We start from the raw sequence: 15,811 nt of genomic DNA, 5'->3' as shown, positions 1-15,811 counted from the left end.
AAGCAATAGCAGAATATTACATTATTTTAAAATTACTTTTATCATAAAATTAAAAGAGAGACAACCTTACAACTGAAATTCAGATTTCATCTTTCTTTTGTGTTTCTGGGCTTTCTTTGTCTGCATCTGTACTGAAGATGGTACTGTCAAGGTAGCTGGAACTGGATCAGAAACTGATCTGCCTTGACAGTTGTACCATCTGGAAGCTCTTATCTTTTGTAATTGAAAGGTGTATTTGGATTTTTTCAAATAAGAGATATTTTGATTGAGAGTCACAGCTGTGGCCAAGTAGTGCTTGGCACATCTTAAGTAGTGAATGGTGCAAACATTACTTCAAGCCAGGTTGGTTTCCCATAAAGCCAGTCTCTGAGCACAGGTGAAGACTCTAAGTGGTGTGATTTGACTTGCTCTGGTTGCCTGTGTTCCCAAACGACTTTTAGGACAGCAGTGGTTTTGCTTTCTTTAGTCTGGCTTTCCCGCCTGATATATGTTTTTTAGCTGGGGCTGGGGAGAGCTCAGTGCAAGCTGAAAGGAGTGGAAGGCTGAATATATTTCATGCTCCAAAAATGTGTGAGAGTCACTATTCCTCCTCCCTGTCTGGAAAGCACTGAACTTAAATAGGAGTCTGCACTGTTATCAGTAATTATCATTGCACAATAGATTGGAGGGAGGGGCGGAGGCGGTCAGCACTGTAATACAAATGTCCTAGCTGGACTTTTTCCTAAGTAGTATGGAGCTGCACCACTTCCAGCAATGGGCTGCCATCAAGTCTGAATTGATCTTGGATATAGCAGAACAGTTTGCTAAGCTGTTGTCCTAGTCCAAAACAAGGATTACCAAACTGTGGCATACCTTTTTTCACAATTCTTGTACCATCTATTTCAAAGCAGCATGCAAGATAATAGTAGTAAAACAATAATATGACATCTTGCTCGTCTATTCACAGAGGAGATGAATGACAGCTGTTGGGTGGCCAGTAAATGGCCCCTCCTGCACCTGTGCAGAGTTTGGCACAGAGATATGCCAGCTACCACCATCGCCATATGGAAGAGCTGGGACAGGAGACTTCCTAAATGTGCATGTGGCTCAGCACTGACCCTGCAGGAGTGGCTGCTCGTTATACAGGGGAATCCCTGTGGAAAAAAAAAAAAAGACATGTTAGAAAATGCCAACCAAGGGGGGCTAGTCAGAGGCCTATGAGGCATTTCCATGTGTTTTACCAATAATTGCCTTGCTTTCACATGCTTGGTTTTGGTTAAAGAAGCCCATGGCACAACTGAGGAAGTAAAACACACAGTTTAACTAAGGTCAGTCAGCCTTAGGTGATTCCTTTCCACGTAGCATTTCGCTGGGACTTACGAGACACGAAATCAACGTGCATGAAGGGTGGCATCACACTGTCAACATTGTGTCCACACCACACTCCACATTTTATTCAGAGCACTCATTTTGAAGGATTCTTTAAAATGAAATTAAAACATATAGTGGAATTTGAGGTGACTTTTGCAGAATATGCTCGTTAGGTGGCACTACAGCAGTGAAGAGACATGATAACCTTTAAATCATTCTCATCATATTTGACTCATCTAACCCCTGTGGATGTATTTTTGATGGCAGTGACTATCATAGGTCTGAGCATCTTCTTCACACTCCAATTTTATGTCACGTTTGTGCTTCTACCTGTGGGCTGCTACACTAGATAATTCCAGGGAACTATCTAGTCTGGATGCTAAATATGACTAGTACTGAATTGTTCTTTTAGTGTTAAAAAATGAAAAGGAGAAAGAGCTACACATGGATAAAAGAATTAGAGCAAGTAGTACTTGAGGAAGGTATAATCTGTTTATGTTGTCCTGGTTTCAGCTGGGATAATGTTAAATTTCTTTGTAGTAGCTAGTATGGGGCTGTGTTTTGGATTTTTGCTGGAAACACTGGTGATAATGTGGAGATGTTTTAGTTGTTGCTAAGTAGCGCTTACAGTGGTCAAGGACTTTTTCAGCTCCCCACGCTCTGCCAGGTGCACAAGAAGCTGGGAGGGGACACAGCCAGGACAGCTGACCCCAGCTGACCAATGGGATATTCCATACCATATGACGTCATGCTCAGTATATAAGCTTGGGGAAGGAGGAGGAAGGGGGGGATGTTTGGAGTAATGGCGTTTGTCTTCCCAAGTAACCGTTACATGTGATGGAGCCCTGCTTTCCTGGAGACAGCTGAACACCTGCCTGCCCATGGGAAGGAGTGAAAGAATTCCTTGTTTTGCTTTGCTTCCGTGCGCAGCTTTTACTTTCCCTATTAAACGGTCTTTATCTCAAACCATGAGTTGCCTCACTTTTACTCTCCCCCATCCCACTGGGGGGGAGTGAGCGAGCGGCTGCGTGGTGCTTGGTTGCTGACTGGGGCTAAACCATGACAGTCCATTTTGGTGCCCAACGTGGGGCACCCGCAACCTTGGTGTTATGAGCATGAGACCCAAAATGGTGGGACGGGGGAGAGAGTGTAAACGCTACTTAGCAACAACCAAAACATCTCCGCATTACCACCACTGTTTCCAGCAAAAATCCAAAACATAGCCCCATACTAGCTACTATGAAGAAATTTAACTATCCCAGCTGAAACCAGGACAATGGTAAATTATGTTGGTAGTAAAAAGATACCATGAACAATTTATAGAAATAAATACATTCTTGAATTCGGTGTTACTTTAGTGTTCCATCCTGCCAATGAAATAATTATATGTAAATTATTCTTGTATCTTATCTCAACAGTGGAAAGTAACCAAAGAGTTGGGGCCACATTTATACTCTTTTGTAGACTTCTGACTGATCAGTTAGAGCTAGTTTACCGTGGAGCATTAGAGATCAAGTGCCATAGAGATCGAGCAGTGCTTGATACTGGTTTCAATGGCAGCACACCCCAGACTGTCACTCTGTAGCTTTCTGTAGTGTTACTCCTACTGTTTTTTCTACATTATTTGCCTTATTTCTGAACAGGGTTCATTGCATTTGTACATACCTCCATGTACTGTGTCTACTTGCATTTTTCACAGTTACGTATGCAGCTACAAAGCTGGCACCACCAAAAAGTGACACTGAGCTACCTTTAATACTCAAATATTGCCTGATTACTATAGCTTTTTTTTTTTTTGACATGTTCGTGGAAAATATTGAACTTTGAGCAAAGTGTAAATAATTCTACCTTGCTGTCACATTTTGAAGAGGCATACAGAAGGTCAAAGTGTTCCTGCAGACCAGAAGCATTGAAAAGTTGATGAAGGGCATCGTCTGCAGAGACAGGATCGAGTAACTCATGAAGGACTAAAACAAAGTAGTTTTCTGGCCTGGATGTTGTTGGGCTGAACAACGTTGTAACTAATTAAGCAGAATTGAAACTTATACCTATTATTCAATTAAAAATAGGCATAAAAATGGACTTTGAGGCATTATAAAAGCTGTGATTTAAAGAGAACACTATTTCTTGAAGTATTTTTTCTGACAATTTTTAAAATTCATTCTTTCTATGATGTTGAATGGTTTGAAGTAGTCTCCCAAACTGGATTATTATGCAGATTTGAAGGTGAGAACGTCAAAGAAAAATCAATATTTGCCAACATGTTAGTGCTTGTTCGTAGTATTTTGAGACATTGCCCTGATGTTTTGTGATTGATCAGACTAGAGGAAAGTATTTTCTTCATCCAAGCTGCTGAATTTCATTGTGATGGATGCGACAAACAAAGTTGTCCTTCTGCATTGACCTTTCTGAAGCTGAACATGTCAGATTCTCATCACAGATAGTGTTGCTTAGAGGTTCTTTGTCAGATCCCTTGTCACTGAGATTGTGTTTGAATTCTGGTCAGTAAAATATAGGATAATAAAAAACTTGAGCATTATTTGGGCATTATCTGAAAATATAACTCTCAAATCATCTATCATACTATTACATATCAGAAAGTTGATGAAATTTTTGCCAGAAAAATCAGGTGAAATGAGAACTGTCTTTCCAAAACACTGGTCATAGCATATTTAAATTCTGAAGATATTAAAAAGCTAGGATTTATCAATTCTTGATCAAATTGACTGTAAGCAGATGACACCAAATCTAACTTGGTGCCAGTCTTAGGCATTTCACAAGAGTTAACATCTGGTGAGGCCACTTTAATCCCCATTTTAATAGTATCCCATTTAAATAATAAACTTCTGACTTTCCTGTGCTTTAAACTAAGCCTTTCCTCATGTGCTAGTCTGCATGAATTTGTAACACACAGGGGAGGACATCTGGGTCTGGATTTAATTCCATGTTTCCACAACCAAGTGTTAAAAAAACAGCATAAACTTAAGACTTTGTGAAAACCAGTGTGTTTGCAGTTCATTTTATTAATCGAAGCACAGTTATCAACAAGAGCTTGGGTGTTATAAGCAACATTAAAAGCATTACTTTGATACATTAAAGTGTAGTGAAACACAGACTTCTTTTTCTAAGTATGTACAGGTTTTGTTGTAAAGATAGAAGATATTAAAATGCAAGCCAAGCCGTTGTTACTGGGATCAGTTACAGTAAAATGATAGTATTTAAGGTGTCATATGGATCTATGGGCCTTGTCACTGATAATAGGACATGAAAAATGCCTGGTGAGAACTGTGCTTGTGGACACTCCCTGCCTAAATTTAAAGCTTCTGCCTAGCTGCCAATTTCTGTTGGGTTTTTTATGTAGTAAAAAACTACAAAGTATATACCATAATAAAACTTAATGCCAGAGTGAAATGAAATGCAGTATGTTTTATCAAATGAAAGGCTTTTTAAACAATAGAACAGGGGGAATAGTACCTGTGAAGGACAGCAGGCAGAGTCAAGTGATAATCGTTAAGGTATTTTGAAACTATAAGAGAGTTAATGTAACAGTAATGAAGTAAAATGTAAACACACTGTGAAATTCATAACTCATTTCTATCTGATTTCTGTCGTCAACAAACACAGTGGATGCATGTAAGGTGTTACAGGTTAATCAGACTAGTACATGTAGAGTCAGTCTGCAATTCCAGTTGGAAAAAATCCATGCTTTTTGTTTTGTTGCTTTATTAGCATAAAAAAGAGAAACAAGATACAGTGTTAGTGGCTAACAATATTTCTTATACCTTAGATCACAGAATCACAGAATGATGGGGGTTGAAAGGGATCTCAAGTTCATCTCATCCAACTCCCCCAGCTTGAGCAGGGACACCCAGAGCAGGGGGCACAGGAGTGCCTCCAGGCGGAATTTTGATATTTCCAGAGAAGACTCCACAACCTCCCTGGGCAGCCTGTTCCACTGCTCTGTCACCCTCAAAGTGAAAATGTTTTTCCTCATATTGAGGTGGAACTTTCTGTGTTCCAATTTGTGCCCATTGTCCCTTCTGTCATTGGGCACCACTGAAAGGAGAACAGCCCCGTTATCCTCACATCCACCCTTTAGATGTTTCAAAGTATTGATAAGATCCCCCCTCAGTCTTCTCTTCCTCAGGTAGAACAAACCCAAGCCTCTCAGCCTTTCCTCATATGGGAGATGCTGCAGTCCCCTGATCATCTTCATAGCTCTCTGCTGGACTCTCTCCAGTGTTTGCACTTTTGAACTGGGGAGCCCAGAACTGGACACAGTACTCCAAATGTGGCCTCACCAGGGCAGAATAGAGGGGGAAGATAACCTCCCTCAACCTGCTGGCCACAATCCTTTTAATGAACCCCAGGATATTGTTGGCCTTCTTGGCCACAAGGGCACATTGCTGGCTTATGGTCAGCTTGCTGTCCACCAGCACTCCCAGGTGCTTCCAAACAGAGATGCTTTCCAGTAGTTCATCCCCCAGCCTCTACTGGTGCATGGGTTGTTCCTCCCCAGGTGCAGGACCTTGCACTTGCTTTTGTTGAATTTCATCAGGTTCCCCTCGGCCCAGCTCTCCAGCCTGTCCTGGTCTCTTTGGATGGCAGCACAGCCTTCTGGTGCATCAGCCACTCCTCCCAGCTTGGTATCATCAGCGAACTTGCTGAGGTTACACTCTATCCCTTCATCCAGCTCATTGATGAATATGTTGAACAGGTACAGACCCCTGGGGAACACCACTAGTGACAGGCCTCCATCCAGACTCTGCTCTGTTAATGACGACCCTCTGAGTTCTGTTGTTGAACCAGTTGTCTATCCACCTCACTGTCCACTCATCCAACCCACACTTCCTTAGCTTATCTATGAGGATGTTATGGGAGACAGTGTCAAAAGCTTACTGAAGTCAAGATAGACAACATCCACTTCTCTCCCTTCGTCGACCCAGCCCGTCACAGCATCAGAGAAGGCTATCAGGTTGGTCAAGCATGATCTCCCCTTGGCAAATCCATGTTGACTACTGATAACCTTCTTGTCCTCTACATGCCTGGAGACATCTCCAGGATGAACTGCTCCATCACCTTTCCAGGGATGGACGTGAGGCTGACTGGCCTATGGTTTCCAGGGTCTTCCTTCTTGCCCTTTTTGAAGACTGGAGTGACATTGGCTACCCTCCAGTCCTTGGGCACCTCTCCTGTCCTCCACAGTCTTTCAAAGATGATGGAGAGTGGCTTGGCAAGAACATCCGTCAGGTCCCTCAGCACTTGTGGGCGCACCCTGTCAGGGCCCATGGATTTGTGAGGATCCAGTTTGCTTAAATGATCTCTGACCCAATCCTCCTCAACTAAGGGGAAGTCTTCCTTTTTCCAGATTTTCTCTCTGTCCTCTGGGGGCAGGGGCCTGAGGGCCAGCCTTAGCAGTAAAGACTGAAGCAAAGAAGGCATTCAGTAACTCTGCCTTCTCTGCATCCTGTATCGTATTGTACTATTTATGTATGTGGGCTCTTGTATTGTTTTCATTCCTTATTTTTATTCCTAATTTGAGATTTTTTTTTAAACAGGTCATATTCACAATCAGTAAAGTTTAGTCATGTGCAACTATCTGTGAAGATATGCATTTTATGTATATATTTGTATATTTTATAATTCTCCAGAGTAGTAATAAGTAGTATACAGTACGAAAATATGGTTTTATTTGGAAAAAAAACAACCCTTCATGATATAACCATCCTGGCCATTTAGAATTATATAATGAAGATACACATTATGTAGCCTGTGTATGGTTCCACCTGACCTACTGAGCTATCTTTCTGAAGAGCCTTGATTTAATTTTCCAGGCTTTTGATTTTAACAGAAGCATTTCCAGATTATAATTTGTTGCTTTCAGCTGACGCTGAATATGTGTTCAAGTCCACTCTTAAGTTTCTCAGTCTACCTCTGAGATTCTTCTCTGGACTTAAACAGCTGAAGCTATCACTTGAGGACTTCTGAGGATTTATTGTAATTATCCATGTTATTCATCTCTTTGTGACATCTATGGGCCTTGCAAAAACTTAAATGTATTCAAGATTTTACATGCAAGGGCATAGAAGGTGGTTAAAAGATTTGCTCTTTTGAATCACAGGGGTGAGTGCCTCCCTTGGTTGCCTGCTGTTCTATATAGGACCCTATCTTGTTTGCATTGTTGTGTTCTTTTTCCTAATTGTTCTGAGTTTATGCTTTTTAAGCAGTTCATATTGACATTCACTGTAGTATCTGCTGTCATGAGCAATCGCATGTGAAGAAGTCGGACCCAGGAAAACAGGAAAATGTAATGTGACAAAGTTGAGTGTTAGCAGGGCTCAGACTGGGAAAAGAATTTTAAAAATCATGTTCCAAATCTTCATTCTTTTTACAGCGAGGGGAGAACAGGGCATTTATCAGCACAGCTTATACAATGCCTTCAGTTTCCACTCAGAAATATGGAAAAGACCAGTTTGTTTGTGACATCTATTCTCTTCAGGTTTTGTCAAGCTAAATAAGCTCTTTGAGTAGCTGGTTCACCACAATCTTTGAAAAGTACTGTCAGATTCCTGGTGCCAAGGAGTCATCAAATTTTCCATTATGGTCTTTTAAATAAAGCATTTGCTCATATAGTTGGGTCTTCTGTACCACAATCCTTTGCAATAGTCTGGTAGACTAGAGGCATGTCTGAAGATCTCTGACCTCTGCAGAAATACTATTGTATAGGAGGAATGCTACTTGAAGCAGTGGGAATGCCTCCACAGCGAAGAGCACAAGTAACACTGTGGATTTGTATTCCAGTGGTTAGAACAGGAAATGGGAGAATGGGACCAAGACTGCTTATTGCTCTTTCTGTGAAAGAAATTTTCATGTGTATCTGTGTAATCTACAGATCTTTCTAAATAAAAAAAAAAATCTGAATTCAAAGCAACCCAAGGAGTCTGGGATAATGCCTATGCTATCCAAGGAAAATGTCTTTGTAAAAATAAAGCAGAGTTACACTATTGGTACAGCACTAAGACCGGTTAGGGAATCAGGTATTGTACAATAAGTGGTTTAAATGAATCCTGAGATATATAAGTTTCAAGTAACAGCTTTTCAACCATGAAAATATCTGGTAGAAGAAAAATTTGAAAAAATTGCATGAAACTGTTGTTCACATTTCTGTAAATTCACTGAAACTGGGAAATATTTCATTATATTATTAAGTATAGTGAAATTCTGGATAAACCGAAGCTTTGGAGGGAAATTTCTGTATACCCTAGCAGAGATTTTTGATGGGCTTTTTTTCAATGAGTGTATGCAAAAGTACTGGAAAAATAACTCAAATTCCTATATCTGTAACACTAAAATAGGCAAAGATCCATTTTTAAGAACAGGTCTATTTGGATGTTATTTAAAAATAAGTTTCAAAGATCTTTCTCTCCTGGTATTTCATAGGTGGTAGCAGAATTTTACTGGGAGAGAGTTGAAGGTAATTGAATTTTGTGAGTTAAAAGATTAACAAATAATAAAGCATTTTCATATGCATATTTTTGTTGATTTATTTTCATATATATACATATCTAGTTATTTATTTCAATTGATTTTAATTATTCATTGAAATAACCCACACCATGCTAATTGGTATTGCATATTTTGTAATACTAATACAGTAGAAATATATTTATTTGCTTAGGATTATGAGAAATTTGGAGTTATTTTGGGAAATTAATATATGATCCAAAGTATAGTGCAGGAACACATCTGTAAAGCTAGTGAGTAATACAAGAGTCACAGCACAGATTTTTAAAGGTCTATTATTTAAAAAAGTATGAGGTTTTTATTTCTAAAAGACAAACGATGAATTAGCTAACATTTAAATGCACCTTATCAAGTGTGTGCTAATATCTGAACATGGAAATACATGATAACAGTATATGAGCTTTCATCCATGTGGTTAAATTTAAATCATGACTTAAATTGTCCTGAAACCTTCCTTAGTGGGTATTTTATGTAATTACAGAGCATTGCAAACGTCAAGGTGAAAGCAGTTCCATCAACTTCAGGAACTTCAAAGTATCAGCATAAGAGTTTGTTGTGATGAATCAGGAGGAAGCACGGTTTGTGTCCAAAAGAGTTTCCTCCTCTCCTCTCCATCTCCTGTCAGAGGCTTAATGGGACAGTTCTTTGCCTTAGGTCTGCTTCAGTTCATCATCTATGAAAGGAGATTACCATTATTTTCCTATCTGATCTGCTATAAGAAGAAATCCTTTAAGATTGTGAAATATTCAGAGAAACTAATTTTTAAGGCAGTGTAACCTCTGATAGATTTTTATGTGTACATGTCCATGCTGCGCTGAATTAACCTCTTTGTAATAAAACTTTTCCAGTCTTGTGTGGAAATTATATTTTAAGTCTGAGTATTTCAAAATTAGGTTCTGCGCCTTTCTAGAAAAGAACAGCTACTCTAGAAGCCTTTTGGAATGGCAGAATAGTGCCTGAGGGTACCAGATCCATAGTACATGGGGAAGCACTTGAGTTTTAAGCAGAATTTTCAACACACGATATGAGAATCAAAACAGCATTTCCAAAATGTCAGATACTTTTCTGGTGTTACAAGTTTTCAATATTTAAAGTTAAGAAGGAAAAGAGAACATAAAAATTAGGGTCAGGAAAAGAAAAAAGAAGTTTTATCATACATTTCTATTATAATGCTAGTTGTGCATTACTTGGCACTATCTGAAATGTTGCAAGACCTTCGCAAGATTGGGAAGGTCTATATATTATTTTCACTCTAATTAGTTTTAAGGATTTTACAAGATTTAGTGCAAGTGTTCCGTTATGAAAAGTGACACATACAGACTTGGTTTGTCAGCTGCCCTATGTGCCCTACAGAAATAAACAAAATAAACAGCTCATTCTGAGCCTGAAAGCTGATTTTAATATTTCTTTTTTTTAATCATATGACAGAGAACTGGCTTTGGTTAAGTTTGAAGGGATTTATATGTGTTTTCCACCTGTCTAGACCTTATGTGTACAAATGAAGCTGTTTATATAAACAGCCATTGTGCCAATAAATCATCCCAGAACTCGGTAGCAGACTTTTGATCCATTTCTCTTGGATACTTCTTCCTACAAAGCAGTTCGGTGCTTATTAAAACCACATGAATCTTTTCCAGTTCCCTCCAACCACAGACTGGTCTGTATTAGTCCTTCTGCAGACCTATGCCCTGTTATTTGTCTGTCCCCATTGCTCATTTTCATTAAGGCTGTATATTTAAGTGATATGAGTTGCTTCCTGGAGGCATCAACTGCTGGAACTCCCAAACTCTTACGACTCATATCACTTAAATATACAGCTTTTGCTTACAGTAAGCATTACCTCTTTGCTGTCACAACCACATGGGTTTTGTGGGGCTGAGATAAAGTGAACAGGCACAAAAGAAATTTCTATGATCTAGAAATGATTTCTTGATCATGAGATGCAAAAATGCAAGTCTAATAGCTACGGCCATGGTGATTGTACAAGTATCCCATCACATCTTCCTCTTCATGAAGAATTATTATCTCAAAGAAGATTGTTAATTCTAGGATGAAAATAATGTGAGACCTGCTCTCAGAGAAGACTGCTGATCATCCTGCTTTCATAGTAAAGGTCATAGGACTTCCCTGAACTAATTCTGCTTTGAAATAAATCACATCCATTAGGGAAAAGGCAATCCATCCTGGCTGTCAACTTGCCAGTGGAAAGAATATTTCTTAAAACTTTGAAACTTATTCCTTTAGCTACTTACCCTTGCAAGACTTTTTCCCACAGATTTTGTTGAGAAGTGAGTTTATGATGAGATTTTAAATTTATTGTGAGAGAGAGGTTATTTGCTGGGTGCTATACTATGGTTCTCAGAACATGTGCATTGGACTGAATGGTTGTCAATTTATTGAGGGTGGCAGGTGAAATTCAGTGCTGATAAGGTAATGTGTACTAGAGGGGATAATTTGAATTTCTCACACACATTGCAGATTTCTAAATTAATTGCAGTCACTGAGGGAAGAGACTTGGGCAATGTTTTGGACATTTCAGCGAAAACAGCTGTTCACTGTGCTACAAAAGCAAAATGCTAGGACATTTAAAAACAATTCTAAAAATTCTGAAATACTTTAATATTATTAAGCTGATCTGTTACTATTTTCTTCCATAGTGTTTGTTAGGTTCTGACAACTTCATTCAGGAAGTGATTCATCAAGAAAAGACAGAATTCTAGAAAAGGGTGAGGAGAAATTCAAGTAAGGTAAAGCCTGTTTGTAAGGGTCTGTGTTAATATTGTTTCATTTTAGGAGAGTAAATAGGATTGGCCTTAAGAATAAGAAATGCTGAACTGAGTTCTCCTATGTATCTTTTCAAAAATTAATGCAAATTAGTTGAAGCGGACAGTGAACTTTGAAGTGAAAATTGCTTTTTTTAAAAAAAACCCTTGAACTGATGGGCTTAAAATTAATTTACCCCAATAGCCAGATTATTCTATAATTGTCCAATAGGAAGCTTGTACTAAGGCAGGGGGTGAAGCACCATTGAGACAATCCATTGTGGAATGCCCTATGTTTAGTCCCATACTTAGTTTCCAATCACTAATCATGATTATCAGTTTATGTGATAGGCATAATGATCCTGGCATGAGTACATACAATCAGTTAAGAGCTTTTGATGTTATCAGAGCCTTCAGCTTTACTTTGCTTTCAGATCATCTGCAAAACTTACCCAGTGTTGAAGCAAGACTGCATTTCTGCTCTAGAAAGGCTGAAAGGAATGGAAGGGGAACTAGAGATCAATTAAATTTGATGAATCTAAAAATACCACTTGGTAAAGATTCTTATTTCATTAGGCATACCTCACTTTTTGGTAGTATGACTATTCGATCACATCTCAATTTTTATCCGTAAAACTGAATGAGGAGAAAACCAGTTTTCCACCTGAGAACTTGAGGTTTCCTGGGAGTTATAAACCTGAACTTCATGGAAAAGACACGAGATGCTTCAATGACTACAGATACCTTAACAACTAATGGAAAGATGGTTGTAGTTTCTGCTAAGGTAGTGTCTTAGGGTCTTCAAATCTACTTCTGGCTACTAGGTGCTTGGGAACTTTGAACCTCTGTCCTTCAATAGCTGTAAGATGGAAGAACTTTTTTCAAGTTTGCATCAAGTTGCAAACTTGGTTTCCATCACTGCTTCTTCAGACTTTCTGCTATGAAGAGAAGGAAAAGAAAGGCTGGTGCCACTCTTTGAGGCTCCATTTTACATCCCTGTGTTTGCTACAGGTAGCTTTCTCAGCAATATAATTCCTCACAGCTTTCACTCTTTAGGAACTTTTCATTAAAGACTTGTTCATATCCCTGATCCTCCTTATGAGATCATTAAAAAGCAGCATGAGCACTTCAACTACTCTTCTGTAGATTCAGGAAGTCACCTTTGCACCGGTTTCTGTTCAGATAATGGCTGCATTACTGAATCCACTATTAAACTAAAAAAGACTTGAATCCTAATGACATATTTAAAATGCCTTTAAAAATAGCCCAAGTTAGATTGTTGAGTTAGAAAGCTATTATTGCTTTAAAAGCTAATCTCATACAGCATTCCAAAATTAAAAGGTAGCATTAGGAATTTCTACTTTTTTGTAACATTAAATTCTCATTGTTAAAAAAAGATGGGTAACTTTATTACATTTCTCAAACTGAATATTCCTTAGATTGGGAGAAAGAAGAAAGATTACTTTTTGTGAAAAATTGCTTACAAAGTATGTGGCAAGCATGTATTAAAAAAATGAACCTTAGAATAGGTCAACTGCAGAATTTTAAGGTGAGTAAGAAGATGGTGCTTGATAAAAATGGAATTTATAGTGCAGGTGTTTATCCTACAGATGTCATCCTCAAACAATGCACCTGTGGGAATTCAAAAAACATTGCCAGGTTTTTAAAATAAGCTCTAGTTTAGCTGTCATACAGGAAAACAATACATCAAATGAGAGTACTACTTCCATGATGTCTACCACCTACAGGAAGATCTCAGTTGGAAATGTTCAGTGTGTCTGTTCTGTTTTGGGATAGGATGGACTAGAGCAACGTATCCTAACGAGTTTATGCCATGTCAGTCACAATCTGTACTTTTTTGTTCATTATATATACATGGGTCACAGGCTGAGGGCTTTTGGGTTCCCTAGTTGCAGTTCTGAGGTACCTTGATCTTGAGGAGAGCTTAATGTTTGCAAAATGCAGGACTTCATTTAATTCCCAACCTTGTTTTCTCTTTTTCTTTTTTTTTTTTTTTTCAGTATAGCAAAAATTACACTGTTCCTTTTTCCTAAGGTTTCTTCCTCCTTCCTGATAGGAGCTGAGACATCAAAGTTTCAGTTTGTCCATTAACAATTGCTAACTTAATCACTATGCTAAAACATTTTTTCTTGTTTCTAAGACCAAAATTGAAAAAACTATGTAATTTTTCTCTTAAGTATATGTATACATACAGGTAAACACTCTTGGCTTTAATACATGCAAAAGCTGTTCTGATTTTTAGTTTGAACCTGTATAAAAATATATGCATACTTTTGGAAATTTGGATTTAATTGCTGAATGGGATAATTCCAGCTTGGATTTTGCCTCTGGTTTATGGTAGACCAAGTCAAAAACCTCATATTAAACTGAAAACAAATGTATATCAAAGGAAGTGCTGCTTGGGATACTTAAACTTTAGGTTCATGTGATTAGCATACTAATGTAATTGCTGTGAGAATACAGGGCCTGTTATGTTTATTAATTGCAAATGTAATTTCTAAAATGTACTGGGTTACTTATTTTGAACATTATCCTTCTTAAATAAATGTAAGACCATGTTCTTGGAAGAAAAAAAAATCCACAAAAAAAAACAGAAAAGCACACACATAATTTTCCCTGTCCTTTTCTGCTATTTTGAGTCTATCTGCATGTTTGAGCTAGAAAAACAATGTATTTATTAAAAAAAAAACAAAAAAACAAACCAAAACAAAACAAACCAGCAAACCACAAACCAAAAACCTCTACAATGTCTGAGCTTTATAAATGTTACCAGTGATGAGTGTAAGGAAATTATTTTGTTTTAGCAGCTTACTTTTTAATATATATAAAAGTATAGATAAATCCTAATCTTGCTGTTGGTTGATATAGACACTTGACTGAAGTCTGCCAGGTACTGAGTGCTCTAAGCATCCATCTGAACCTATGGCTATTGAGAGCACTCAGGAATTCACAGCATCAGGACCTAATTAAGCAAATCTAAAGATGTTCTATTACATTTTAAAATTGTAATACAGATGACCATAGCCCATAGGGGAGCTAATAAAAGATAATCCCATGGTTTGCTTTGAAGCAATTACTGTATGTCCCTTTCTGCCTGCAGGAATCACCTTGTCACATCCCTCACTTGCATCAATCCACCACTTCCCCTTCCCCCCTTCTATTTTTGTAATTCTGCCCTTTAACAAAAATAGAGTTTAGAGGATGACATAAAAAGGAGAGTTGCAGATGTACTGAAATATATGCAGCCTTTCTGCTACTTGCAGGATTACAAACAGCTGGGGAGTTAGCGTACTACAAGCAAAATAGGCTTATCAGATGAAGTATGAGGACTTCTGTATCTTGATAAAAGTAGGAGGCTAATACAGTAGCCTGAGTTGGTCATATTCTGCCACTAATCTACACAGAGGTGGTTTCAAGGAAAGGGAATGTTTTACTTCAGAATGGATATGTCTGTATAATAGCAAGCAAGATGATAGTTTTCTCTATACTTTCTGTCTTTTTTCTTCACCTTAGCATCTATGCCAGGAGTCAATTGTGATGGATTCCCTGGTGATTTGAAGCAAGGCTGGTGTCTCACCTGTACTAAATTCACCTTTTCTTGGTACTTAAGATTTGAACTCTATACAGAAAAGCTACTTTATTCACTTATTGTGATCCATGCTAAAACAAAATTTATTAAAAGTATGTGATCACTGTTGAAGATAGTTAAGGAAAAAAAAAAGTAAAAATGCTTAGCCACTGCTGTTTTTACCTCTTCAGTTGTAGGGCACTGCCTAGCTCCATTTGAAACGCATGTATAAGAGGAAAATAAAACAGGTGTAATTTGCATAAATTACCAGAGAGAATCGTTAGAAGCAAGCATGAAAAAATGGAAGTGCTATATTCTGATTGATCCCTGCCCTGCCTGTGGCAGAGTCATCTCCCATGGGCATTTTCTGAAGAAGGGTTGGAAATGAAAGTGGGAAACATTAATTACAGATCAATATCCCGTGGACCAGCATTTTCAAAACCGGGGAGCAAGTCAGAAGCTTAAAGAGGATGGGACAGAGGACCAGCTAGGTTCTGTACTGCCTCTTCCTTTTCATAGTTACACCTTCTGATCAGATAGTTACTTTGTAACTGAATAGATTGTCTTCATTGCAAAACAGGAAGAG

General features: G+C 38.3%; 1 protein-coding gene across 1 annotated transcript in view; it reads left to right on the top strand.

Moving 5' to 3' along the window:
* Positions 1-15,811, top strand: part of MMP16 (matrix metallopeptidase 16) — a 180,101-nt gene that overhangs the window by 67,286 nt on the left and 97,004 nt on the right. The window lies entirely within an intron of this gene.

The sequence above is a fragment of the Phalacrocorax aristotelis genome, chromosome 2 (genome assembly GCF_949628215.1).
Source record: "Phalacrocorax aristotelis chromosome 2, bGulAri2.1, whole genome shotgun sequence".
NCBI lineage: Eukaryota > Metazoa > Chordata > Aves > Suliformes > Phalacrocoracidae > Phalacrocorax > Phalacrocorax aristotelis.
The sequence above is the reverse complement of the archived record's forward strand: the minus strand, read 5'-3'. Positions and strand labels throughout refer to the sequence as shown.